This window comes from Aquarana catesbeiana, linkage group LG01 (assembly GCF_042186555.1).
Source record: "Aquarana catesbeiana isolate 2022-GZ linkage group LG01, ASM4218655v1, whole genome shotgun sequence".
NCBI classification, from domain to species: domain Eukaryota; kingdom Metazoa; phylum Chordata; class Amphibia; order Anura; family Ranidae; genus Aquarana; species Aquarana catesbeiana.
The window spans coordinates 845,031,178-845,042,062 of record NC_133324.1 but is presented as its reverse complement, the minus strand read 5'-3'; the positions used below and the strand labels follow the sequence as shown (position 1 = coordinate 845,042,062).

Below are 10,885 nucleotides of genomic sequence, written 5' to 3'. Positions count from 1 at the left end.
AAGGAAACTTAAGGCTGCTTACATCCGCTGCATTCTTACCAATTAATGACATCAAGCAAATGGGTAGAGAACATAGCCTTACATCATTGCCTAAATATGACCACATGGCCGTATTTGGACAATAGCATTTTTAATTTGACAGATTTGGCTCTCATTGATTTCAATGGGGTTCAGGTTGGGAATCCAAATTTCTTTGAAGTTCGACGAACCCCTACTGAACCTAAACCAGGACAGTTTGGCTGAACACTAGCAGCTAGCAGGAGGTAGAGGCTATAGTAGGTAGGCTAGTAGGAGGGTGACCAGGTTCTGTATTTGCAGGATAAAAGTCTGAACTGCCATTTCTTTTTGCCAGTGGGGATGCTATACAACCAGATCATGTGGAGAAGGCTGTGGAGTTGCTCACCAAGCTTTCCTCATCTTCCCCCTCTCAGCTGCTGCAAATGCACCCTCTTCTTCCGTCTCCTCTAGAGTCAGCTGAATAATTACAGCATAGCATCAGTAACTTCCTGCAGGAGGGTTTGCAAGTATTCATGATACCAAATAATAAGGAAGAGTGGCAGTGACTGAGAGGGCCTTCAGCACAACATGAAGTTTTGTAATGAAAGAAAAAAATTCACCTGTTCCTTGACACTGTGGACCAGCTTACTTTCATAACCAGAAAAGTAGTCCTGGATAAACAATGATTACAAAATCCCTGCAGCTGATGCTATTGACTAAATTTCTACTTGTATTCTGGACCTTACACAATTACTAGCTCCTGCCACTGTTACTGATTTGCCACCGTTGCCAGCTCCTGCCATCTCTGCTGGACTTCTGCCATTACCTTCTCCTGCTGTGATTACCAGCTCCTAAGCACTGTTCTGGCACGTCTCCATTACCAAATTCTGCAACCTCTCCTGAAGTGCAGCTGCCACCATTTACAGCTCCTTCTACTGCTGCTGACCTGCCCACATTACCATCTTCTGCCATGTCTGATGGACTGCCATTACCAGATACCACCACTTCTCCTGGCCTGCCTCTGCCACAATTGCCAGCTTTTTCCACCATTGATATACTGCCACCACTGCCATCTCCTGCCATCTCTGCTGGACTTTCACCATTACCTGGACCTCAAAAAAGCAAGGACCCAAAAAAGGGAAACCTTTGTACACCCCGGTACAGCGTGACTTTACATGCGAACAAAACAGTTAAATTATGATAAAAAGTATTTATTTATTGAAAATTGCTTAAAAAAAGCATAAAAACAGGACAATCTAAACATAGATCTATACAAAAGTGCTTCTGCAGAGTGCAACAAGATTTTTTCTCATGATATATTTCTTTACACTTTAAATTGTGAATACATATTTCTCTATAAGCCTGACATGTTTCAGGACGGTGTCCCTTCTTCAGAGGCGTATTGAGGAGAGAGAATATAGGTGTATTCTGAAAGACACGTGAGATCAATTTACACATCAAAATGTTATTCAGGACAAAAATTCACATTATGGCAACCAACAGTGTCCAACATACATACCAGTATCCAATCTTTAGAAAAAACGCTGTGCAGAGAATATGCAAAAAAGCAAACTCTCATATCAAGAGAGAAAGATAATATGATTTAAATAAAGTAGATATATAACCGCCAATTAGCCAATGGTGGACATGGCGGCTTCCACCTGGGTCGAGGAAAAACTCCGCAAAGGCCCCCAGAGAGAGGACAAACCCCGCCAGGTCCACAATAGAACCCTAAGAAAATAGGTTTGTATGAATTAATAAATTACGTTCTGTTTGAAAAATAAAAATTATACAAAAGGATATAAACAAAACCGTATAAGTTATATACATTATATAAATGAAAGGTGTAAAAATTGCGCCAACTCAGAAATATGTGTAGTGAAGCAGCCAACACAACAAACTGACTGTAGTAAGTGTATAAAAGTGATAATAGGGTGTGGCGCTAACAAGTGACAGAGTGCGTGTTATTTGGTCGAAATAACAGTGATAATAAAAAGGAGGTATCACATTCTGAGGTGTGTACCTATTTGTGTTAGTGATACTTATTATGGAAGGATAAAGTATCCATATATAGCACCATCCAAAAAACACAAAAGTAAATAAAATATATAATATGGAGGCTTTAAGAAGCAATAAAGAGTGGGTATACACAAATATATGTAGGTGGTGAATTGTATATCCTAGACCTATATATCAGTTACGTATAAATGGTGTATATAGGAAAACTCATTCTAGGAGTGACACAAAAAATATAATGTGATAGATATACAAAATAACAAAATGTGCTATGTGTTTGACTTAGCACAGATTATGTTCATCAGGACAAAACCAGGACAAAACCAAGGCACATAAGTCCATAAAAGGTGAGTATATATGAATACCGGAAACTAATGATAAATAAAAGGGGTGCTTGCAATCAATCCCATGGCAGTCCAAAAGCAAGCAGTCTTAATGTAGGGTAGATGTGAGCTGTTTAAAAGGATCCTTAATTGGAAATGGATTCTTCACTTATTATGATGGTATCAACCCAAAGGGATAAGCAAAAGAATGCCCTTACCAGACAAGGTGGACTCACAGGCCCTTGGCGGTGAGTCAAACGAGCTTTAACCGTCAAGCGGTATGGTACGGCAATCCGTGTGGTGGTCTTGTATAGAATCTCATCAGATGTCGTCAGATGGTATCTCTCTGCAAGTGCCAAACCAGGATCCGGTGCCTCCAGTACTCCGCTGCGGTCAACAGGCGATCACTTCCTCAGCGTCCCATTGCATAGACAAGCAAACAAAGGGAAAGAAAGACTTCCACATAGTGTGAATCCTTTTTTTTTTTAAAACGGTATAGCGTTTGTTGATAGCAAAATTCTTTTCCAAAAGATATTTTTTAAAATGGGCAGTAAAAACTTGGCTCAAAAACGGCAAAGATATAATATAAAATAATGTAAAATTCAGCGCAGTGTGTGATGGTAGGGTATAGCCATAAGAAACCGACGCGTTTCGTCCTCAAAGACTTCTGCTGGGGTCTTATACCCACTCTTTATTGCTTCTTAAAGCCTCCATATTATATATTTTATTTACTTTTGTGTTTTTTGGATGGTGCTATTTATGAATACTTTATCCTTCCATAATAAGTATCACTAACACAAATAGGTACACACCTCAGAATGTGATATACATTATATAGTATATATTAGGAGAAGGGGCTATTTTCTCCATGATCCAAGTATGGAGTTTGCAGCTTTATGTTATGATTATAGATTAAAGTATTTTTTCTTACTGTGTATTTTATTTTTGAAGAAGATCAGTAACTAAAACCTTTCAGTATAGACAAAAAGGGGGAAAAAGGGAGAAAAAAATAAAAAACTATATATATAAAATATAGGGAAGATTTTTCTTTCCTATGATCTACACACTGTGAAAACATTGCCCCATATGTATATTATTAGACAAACAGGGATTAACTGTGCAGTTATTAAGTGGGCTACATAGAAAGCACTGAAGTCATTATAAAGAGGGCTAATAAGCCAAGGAAAAGAAAGGAGAGAGGACACTGCCTCTCCTCTATTCAATGGTATGAAAATGATAAAAGAAGATAAATAACTTACTTTCTTAGATTGAAGGTTTTAGACGAAAGGCTAGGGCGTAGTTGTTAGTGGCATGTATGTTTAGCACTGGACAGAATGCCGATTGCGGGTTTTAAAATCCGCTAACGCCTGCGCAGTGTGACTAATTGCATAAGTGTCAGCAAGGTGAGATGAGACATACCATCGCACATGACGCGTAAGCGTCATAAGCGAGCGACGTGCTCAGACGGCATCACAGGATGGCGAAGTGAGAGGGCTGGGGGACCGCGTCATCGCGTATAGCGCGGTGACGTCATGCAAAGGCAGTGCTGTGGGGCAGAGACGAAGGAGGAGAAAAGAAAAAGGGGTGGGACCGTGTGATAGGTTGCTCGGGATGAACCAAGCATCACCAAGACAACCAAACACACGGGGATTCAAAATAAAAAGAAATAATAATAAAAAGCTGAAGTGTTGAATGCGGTTTGCAAGGGATCATAGGGGACCTGGAACTATCGGAAGGAAACCACTGGAAATACCATCCTACACGCGTCAAGTTCACATCCTAAATCATTAGTGTTATCTATTCCGTACGGGCAATATTTAAGACTTAGACACAACTGTTCTACTGACACTGAATTTGTCCGTGAGGCAAAAAAACTAAAGGAAAGACTTTTAGATCGAGGCTACTCCTCTACATGTCTGAAAAAGGCTTTTAGACGGGCACGAGGACAGCTGAGGCACTACATTCTTATTTCCAAAAAAACACCTACAGTTTCCCAGTCAGTCACCAGGCTAATAACCACCTATAACAAACAGCATGGAATTATTAAAGGTATCTTACAAAAACACTGGCATCTGTTACAAATTGATCCTAATTTAAAACCATATGTATCCATGACACCTACTATCACCTTTAGACGAGCACGCTCGTTGAGAGATCATCTTGTTAAAAGTGAATATACCGGTAATTTCCGCACTGACACATGCAAAAGACTTGGAACTTTTACTTGTGGTGGATGTCCCTGCTGCCGTTACATGAATACACAGACTAAATTTAAATTACCGAATGGCAAAATGTATAGGCCCAGACACTTTGCTAACTGCAAGACGTCTGGGGTTATTTACCTTCTAACATGCCAATGTAAATGTTTTTACGTTGGTAAAACAAAACTGGAGTTTCATAAAAAAGCAGCACGACACATCACTAGCATGAGACAGGTGAACCCGGACCTTCCTTTGGGGCGACATGTGCGAGACCACCACACGAGCAAGTTTCCCCTTGTCCATTTCACCATTCTTGACCGGATTCATCCGGATAACAGAGGTGGTGATTGGAACAAGATCTTGCTCCAGAGGGAGGTCCAGTGGATCGCCAGTCTCAATGCAACTCAATTTCCAGGTCTTAACACCCAAATAAGTTTCCGTCCATTCTTAGACGGTTTTGTATCAGGAGGATGCGAAAAAGAATAACCCATCATATAAGGACATGCTACATGTCTAAATAAATACCTAGAATATGCATGCCTAAAAAATATGCTTAAGATGTTCAAGTTTTCTGTGATAAATTGTATTCTTGTGGGGTACTCCCCCTCTTTTTCTTATAATGTTGTCTATATTATTATATGAAAATATATTCAATATGTTTATAAATGTATTCAATATGTCTATGAATGCTGTCTATATCACTATACGAAAATGTATTCAATATGTCTATGATCTTAACCGCTAATAATATACTTACGGTCATTTTGATCTTGGTCTCCTCTGTCTCTCCCATATCTTTCCCATATACCTACTGTTGTTTTTTGTCCAAGCTTTGCTCTGTATCTACTGATGCTTGTCATCATTCCATTAAGTGCATCCGTTTGTGCCCACACATCCAGACCAATCAAGTAACCAATTTAATTGGATAATTTATTATTTTTTGAGATATTTTTTTTTTTTTTCTTTTTCTTTTTCTATTTGTTATTCCTTTGGTCTCAGTTCTGACTCCGCCCGGAGCACGGGGGCCATGTCTTTCCCCATTCATATTGGCGGGGGCATGGCCTTCATTTTACGCTGCATGCCTGTTCAGCTATGTCCGGACGTGCAATTACGGTGTTTTGCGCGCCAGAGGGACTTGTCTGTATGACGCTCCCCCAGCGCTTCGGTGCTGGGTGGGCGCCGTGCAGATGTATCCCTGGGGCCTTCTTTTTTGGATGTCTCCATTTCCAGGTCCCCTATGATCCCTTGCAAACCGCATTCAACACTTCAGCTTTTTATTATTTCTTTTTATTTTGAATCCCCCGTGTGTTTGGTTGTCTTGGTGATGCTTGGTTCATCCTGAGCAACCTATCACACGGTCCCACCCCTTTTTCTTTTCTCCTCCTTTTCTCTGTCTCTGCCCCGCAGCGCTGCCTTTGCATGACGTCACCGCGCTATACGCGATGACGCGGTCCCCCAGCCCTCTCACTTCACCATCCTGTGATGCCGTCTGAGCACGTCGCTCGCTTATGATGCTTACGCGTCATGTGCGACGGTATGTCTCATCTCACCTTGCTGACACTTATGCAATTAGTCACACTGCGCAGGCGCTAGCGGCTTTTAAAAACCACAATTGGCATCCTGTCCAGTGCTAAACATACATGCCACTAACAACTACGCCCTAGCCTTTCTTCTAAAACCTTCAATCTAAGAAAGTAAGAAAGTTATTTATCTTCTTTTATCATTTTCATACCATTGAATAGAGGAGAGGCAGTGTCCTCTCTCCTTTCTTTTCCTTGGCTTATTAGCCCTCTTTATAATGACTTCAGTGCTTTCTATGTAGCCCACTTAATAACTGCACAGTTAATCCCTGTTTGTCTAATAATATACATATGGGGCAATGTTTTCACAGTGTGTAGATCATAGGAAAGAAAAATCTTCCCTATATTTTATATATATTTTTTTTTCTTTTTTTCTCCCTTTTTCCCCCTTTTTGTCTATACTGAAAGGTTTTAGTTACTGATCTTCTTCAAAAATAAAATACACAGTAAGAAAAAATACTTTAATTTATAATCATAACATAAAGCTGCAAACTCCATACTTGGATCATGGAGAAAATAGCCCCTTCTCCTAATATATACTATAAAAGGTATATAACTTATACGGTTTTGTTTATATCCTTTTGTATAATTTTTATTTTTCAAACAGAACATAATTTATTAATTCATACAAACCTATTTTCTTAGGGCTCTATTGTGGACCTGGCGGTGTTCGTCCTCTCTCTGGGGGCCTTTGCGGAGTCTTTCCTCGACCCAAGTCCACCATTGGCTAATTGGCAGTTATATATATACTTTATTTAAATCATATTATCTTTCTCTCTTGATATGAGAGTTTGCTTTTTTGCATATTCTCTGCACAGCGTTTTTTCCAAAGATTGGATAATGGTATGTATGTTGGACACTGTCGGTTGCCATAAATTGATCTCACTTGTCTTTCAGAATACACCTATATTCTCTCTCCTCAATGTGCCTCTGAAGAAGGGACACCGTCCTGAAACATGTCAGGCTTATAGAGAAATATGTATTCACAATTTAAAGTGTAAAGAAATATATCATGAGAAAAAATCTTGTTGCCCTCTGCAGAAGCACTTTTGTATAGATCTATGTTTAGATTGTCCTGTTTTTATGCTTTTTTAAGCAATTTTCAATAAATAAATATTTTTTATCATAATTTAACACCTGTAAAGTCCTGCTGTACCGGGGGTACAAAGGTTTCCCTTTTTAGGGTCTTCGCTTTTTTTCATTACAATTTGGGATGTTGGCAACATGTTACTGAGGGTTAGGTAACCTCCCTCTGTGGTTCAATATACTATATATATATTACCTGGACTTCCATCTTACCAGATCCTGCCACCTCCAGTGAACAGCTATCATTATTACTTCTGCTGGATAACCACTATTACCAGCTTCTGACACCTCTTGTCACCAGCTATCACTACAACCATTGCTAGCTTCTGCCACCTCTCCTTGCATGTCACCATTACCAGCTCTTACCACTTTGCTGGGCTGTCATCAGTACCAGCTCCTGACGTTTCTCCTCATCGGTTTCTGCCACTTTTCCTGCCCTATTCTGGTGCTCTGCCACTGTAAAGGTGCCACACATAAGATTTCCACAGGTAGGCCTCAGCTATAACATTTAACATTTTTGATGAAGTGTATATCAGGCTCTGTGCCTGTTAGTTTGGAACTTATTCAAGCTTTGCCCAATCAATGTGCAGTAAAAGCTGGTTGTTAAGGTCCGGGAAGACAGACAATGAGTCATCAGTTGTCAATGAGCTTCTCTGCTGGCAACTGAATAAAAGAAGAAAATTGGTGGTAAGAAGTTAGTAAAGAAAAAAAAAAAGGATTTTAAGGGGAACCCCACTCCAAAAAAAAAAAAACAGTGTGGGGGTCCCCCCAAAATTCATACCAGAACCTTATCTGAGCACACAGTCTGGAAGGTCAGGAAAGGGGGGAGATGAGCAAGCGCCCCCCATCCTGAACCATACCAGGCCACATGCACTCAACATGGCTACGCCCCCAAACTCAAAGCACCTTGTCCCCAAGTTGATGGGGACAAGGGTCTCTTCCCCACAACCCTGGCTGATGCTTGTGGGGGTCTTCAGGCAGGGGGCTTATCAGAATCTGAAAGCCCCCCTTTAACAAGGGCGCCCCCAGATCCTGCCCCCCCATGTGAATGAGTATGGGGTACATAGTACCCCTACCCATTCACCAAAAAAGTGTCAAAAATGTAAAAAAAAGAGAGTTTTTGACAATTCCTTTATTAAATATAAAAAAATAAAAAAACAGTGCCCCGATGTAAATCTATCGTTAATCACAACGCCGCCACAAAAGAATAATAGAAAAAAACGCTCTGCATTCATTGACGGCTGAAGGCCGAATGCCTCCTCCACTGTTTGACAGTTCCTATATAGATATGGGCAGGGCCACCTGGCGAAATCACATGGTAGCACCGCCCCCTAGTGACATCAATGACCCAGCATGCACCGGTGATGTCACCAGGTGGCACCGCCCTTACCTATATAAGAACTGTCAAATGGCAGAGGAGGCATTCGGCGGTCAGCCCTTAATATGTGTAGAGCGTTTTTTTCGGATGTGATGGGCGTCATCATTGATGATGGATTTACATCGGGGACGCTGTTTTTTTATTTTTTTATTAATAAATGAAGGAATTGTCAAAAGCGATCTCTGTGTTTCAATTACTTTTTGATACTTAGTTAGTGAATAGGTAGGGGTACTATGTACCCCATACTCATTCACATGGGGGGGCGGGATCTAGGGGCTCCCTTCTTAAATGGAGCTTCCAGATTCTGATAAGTCCCCCGCCTGCAGACCCCCACACCACAGCCAAGAGTTGTGGGGAAGAGACCCTTGTCTCAACATGGGGACAAGGTGATTTGGGGCGGGGGCTCTCCCCCTGCCCCAAAGCACCCCCCCATGTTAAGAGAATATGGCCTGGTAAGGCTCAGGAGGGGGGGTGCTCACTTGTCCCCCCCTTTCCTGACCTGCCAGTCCACAACTGGTTATATGATTTCAATAAAAGAAATGTTGTTCTTTGAAATCTTCACATAGGAACCTCTAATGAAGTTGGCTTTTTTGCATATACCTGTAAGTTGCCTTGCTCACACCAATGCCTTTCTCTTTGTTATGGTCCTGTTCTCACTTGCAGTGTATTCCCAGATTGCAAGGATAACTTGCCACAAATTGGTGGCAGTGTTGAATTGTAAGTCTTGCTAACTTGCTACACATTTTCACTGGCAAGTTGTACACTTGCAGAGCACTTGAAGCACAAGTTCTAGTTGACAGTTTTCTAAATTCAGCCACAGTGACCCTGTTGATGAGATGACTTTATAACCGAACCAGAACTTTCAGCAGAATTGCAGAATGTTTGCAAAGAAAGTTGATCTGGGGTCATGCAATGCAGACTCGCTGCAATTGTGCTACAAACTTGTGAAGCCTGGAAGTCTACCAATAGCTTAGCAAATAGCTTTTTCAAACTTGCAGCTCAATTGCTTGCTATCTGGGTAGTCATGTAAAAGTTAAACAAAACCTGTAAAATTGTCATATGCTTCATGGTAAGTCACATAGTATACCAGGTATCGCAGTGTACCTGCTCCTATGTTCAGTGTGCCCCAATCCACTTTCCACCACTGAAGCCCTGTGAAGAACCTGGACCCTCAGAAATGGGGTGCACGTGTACAATCTAACTATGCCTACCAACAATGCAATATCTGATACCTAAGTGAACTATAGTCAAGTCCAAACACTGCCAGATAGAGGACGTGTCTAGCCATATGCAGATACTGACTTTCAGAAGGTCATTATTGTCATGGGTGTAAGGGAGACTCTATACAGCACATAAGGCAAGTGCAAAACAAACACTTTAGTGCTCCTACTGTACATAGTAAATTGTAGTTTAGCTGCCCATGACCATATTATAGGTTTACTTTAATTCTCAGCAGAAGATGATGGACAATAACACACCTTCTTCTCCCCTTCAAATGCCACTGCTTTTGCTGTAAGTCAAAGGACTGTCTTTTATTGTAACAGTAGAAGGAGAAGGATAAAGAAATGTATGTTTCATATTTGTGCTGCTGCCCTGGGTTCTGGAAGACATACCAGGTTAGTGAAAGTTACTTTTAAGGTATGAAATATACCTTGCTCTATCCAAAATGTAATAGTAATCATATGTAGAAGGTTCCTTTTGTTTAATATTTTTTTAAATTTACATCAGTACTTTCTAAATTGGCACATTTATTTATGTTTTTCAATCTTTTACCCTACTTTACAGTAGAATCCATTACACAAAACTATTCTTTTATATACATTAAATGTTAAGCTTTATGAAAATTCTATAGCAATGTACGAGATAGCTAGTGATGTCTAATTAGAAGTATGACCTTCATGCACTATATATAGAAGTATTGGAACAATACAGAGAAAATGAGCATGGCCTCTGTGAAAACATGGAATGGAAATTCTTGAGATAAAGTACACTTGACCTTAAGAGCTTGAACATGCTAATAAATCAATGCTGTTCTCCTATTGTATACATCTCAAGCTATATAGCTGGACCGTAATACATTTTAGTCAAATCTATTTACCTTCCCCTTAGAAAAACCTCTTAATTTAATGTCAGTATGTCTCATATATTAATTATAGACAAATACCAAACAATAGACATCTAAAACTACAATATATAATATGCCAACAGGTATTGAGAAGTATTTTTTTGTAAATAACAATAATAATGAAAAAAAAACTCAAATGGCATTAATTAATCAAAGTAACTCTTCATAGTGGCAAGCCA

The 10,885-nt window shown here is 40.2% G+C and overlaps 1 non-coding gene across 1 annotated transcript; it reads left to right on the top strand.

Moving 5' to 3' along the window:
• The first annotated feature begins 10,470 nt into the window (after positions 1-10,470).
• On the top strand, positions 10,471-10,576 carry LOC141125012 (U6 spliceosomal RNA). The gene has a single exon (XR_012241317.1). It is a non-coding gene; the product is annotated as a U6 spliceosomal RNA (small nuclear RNA).
• Positions 10,577-10,885: the final 309 nt, after the last annotated feature.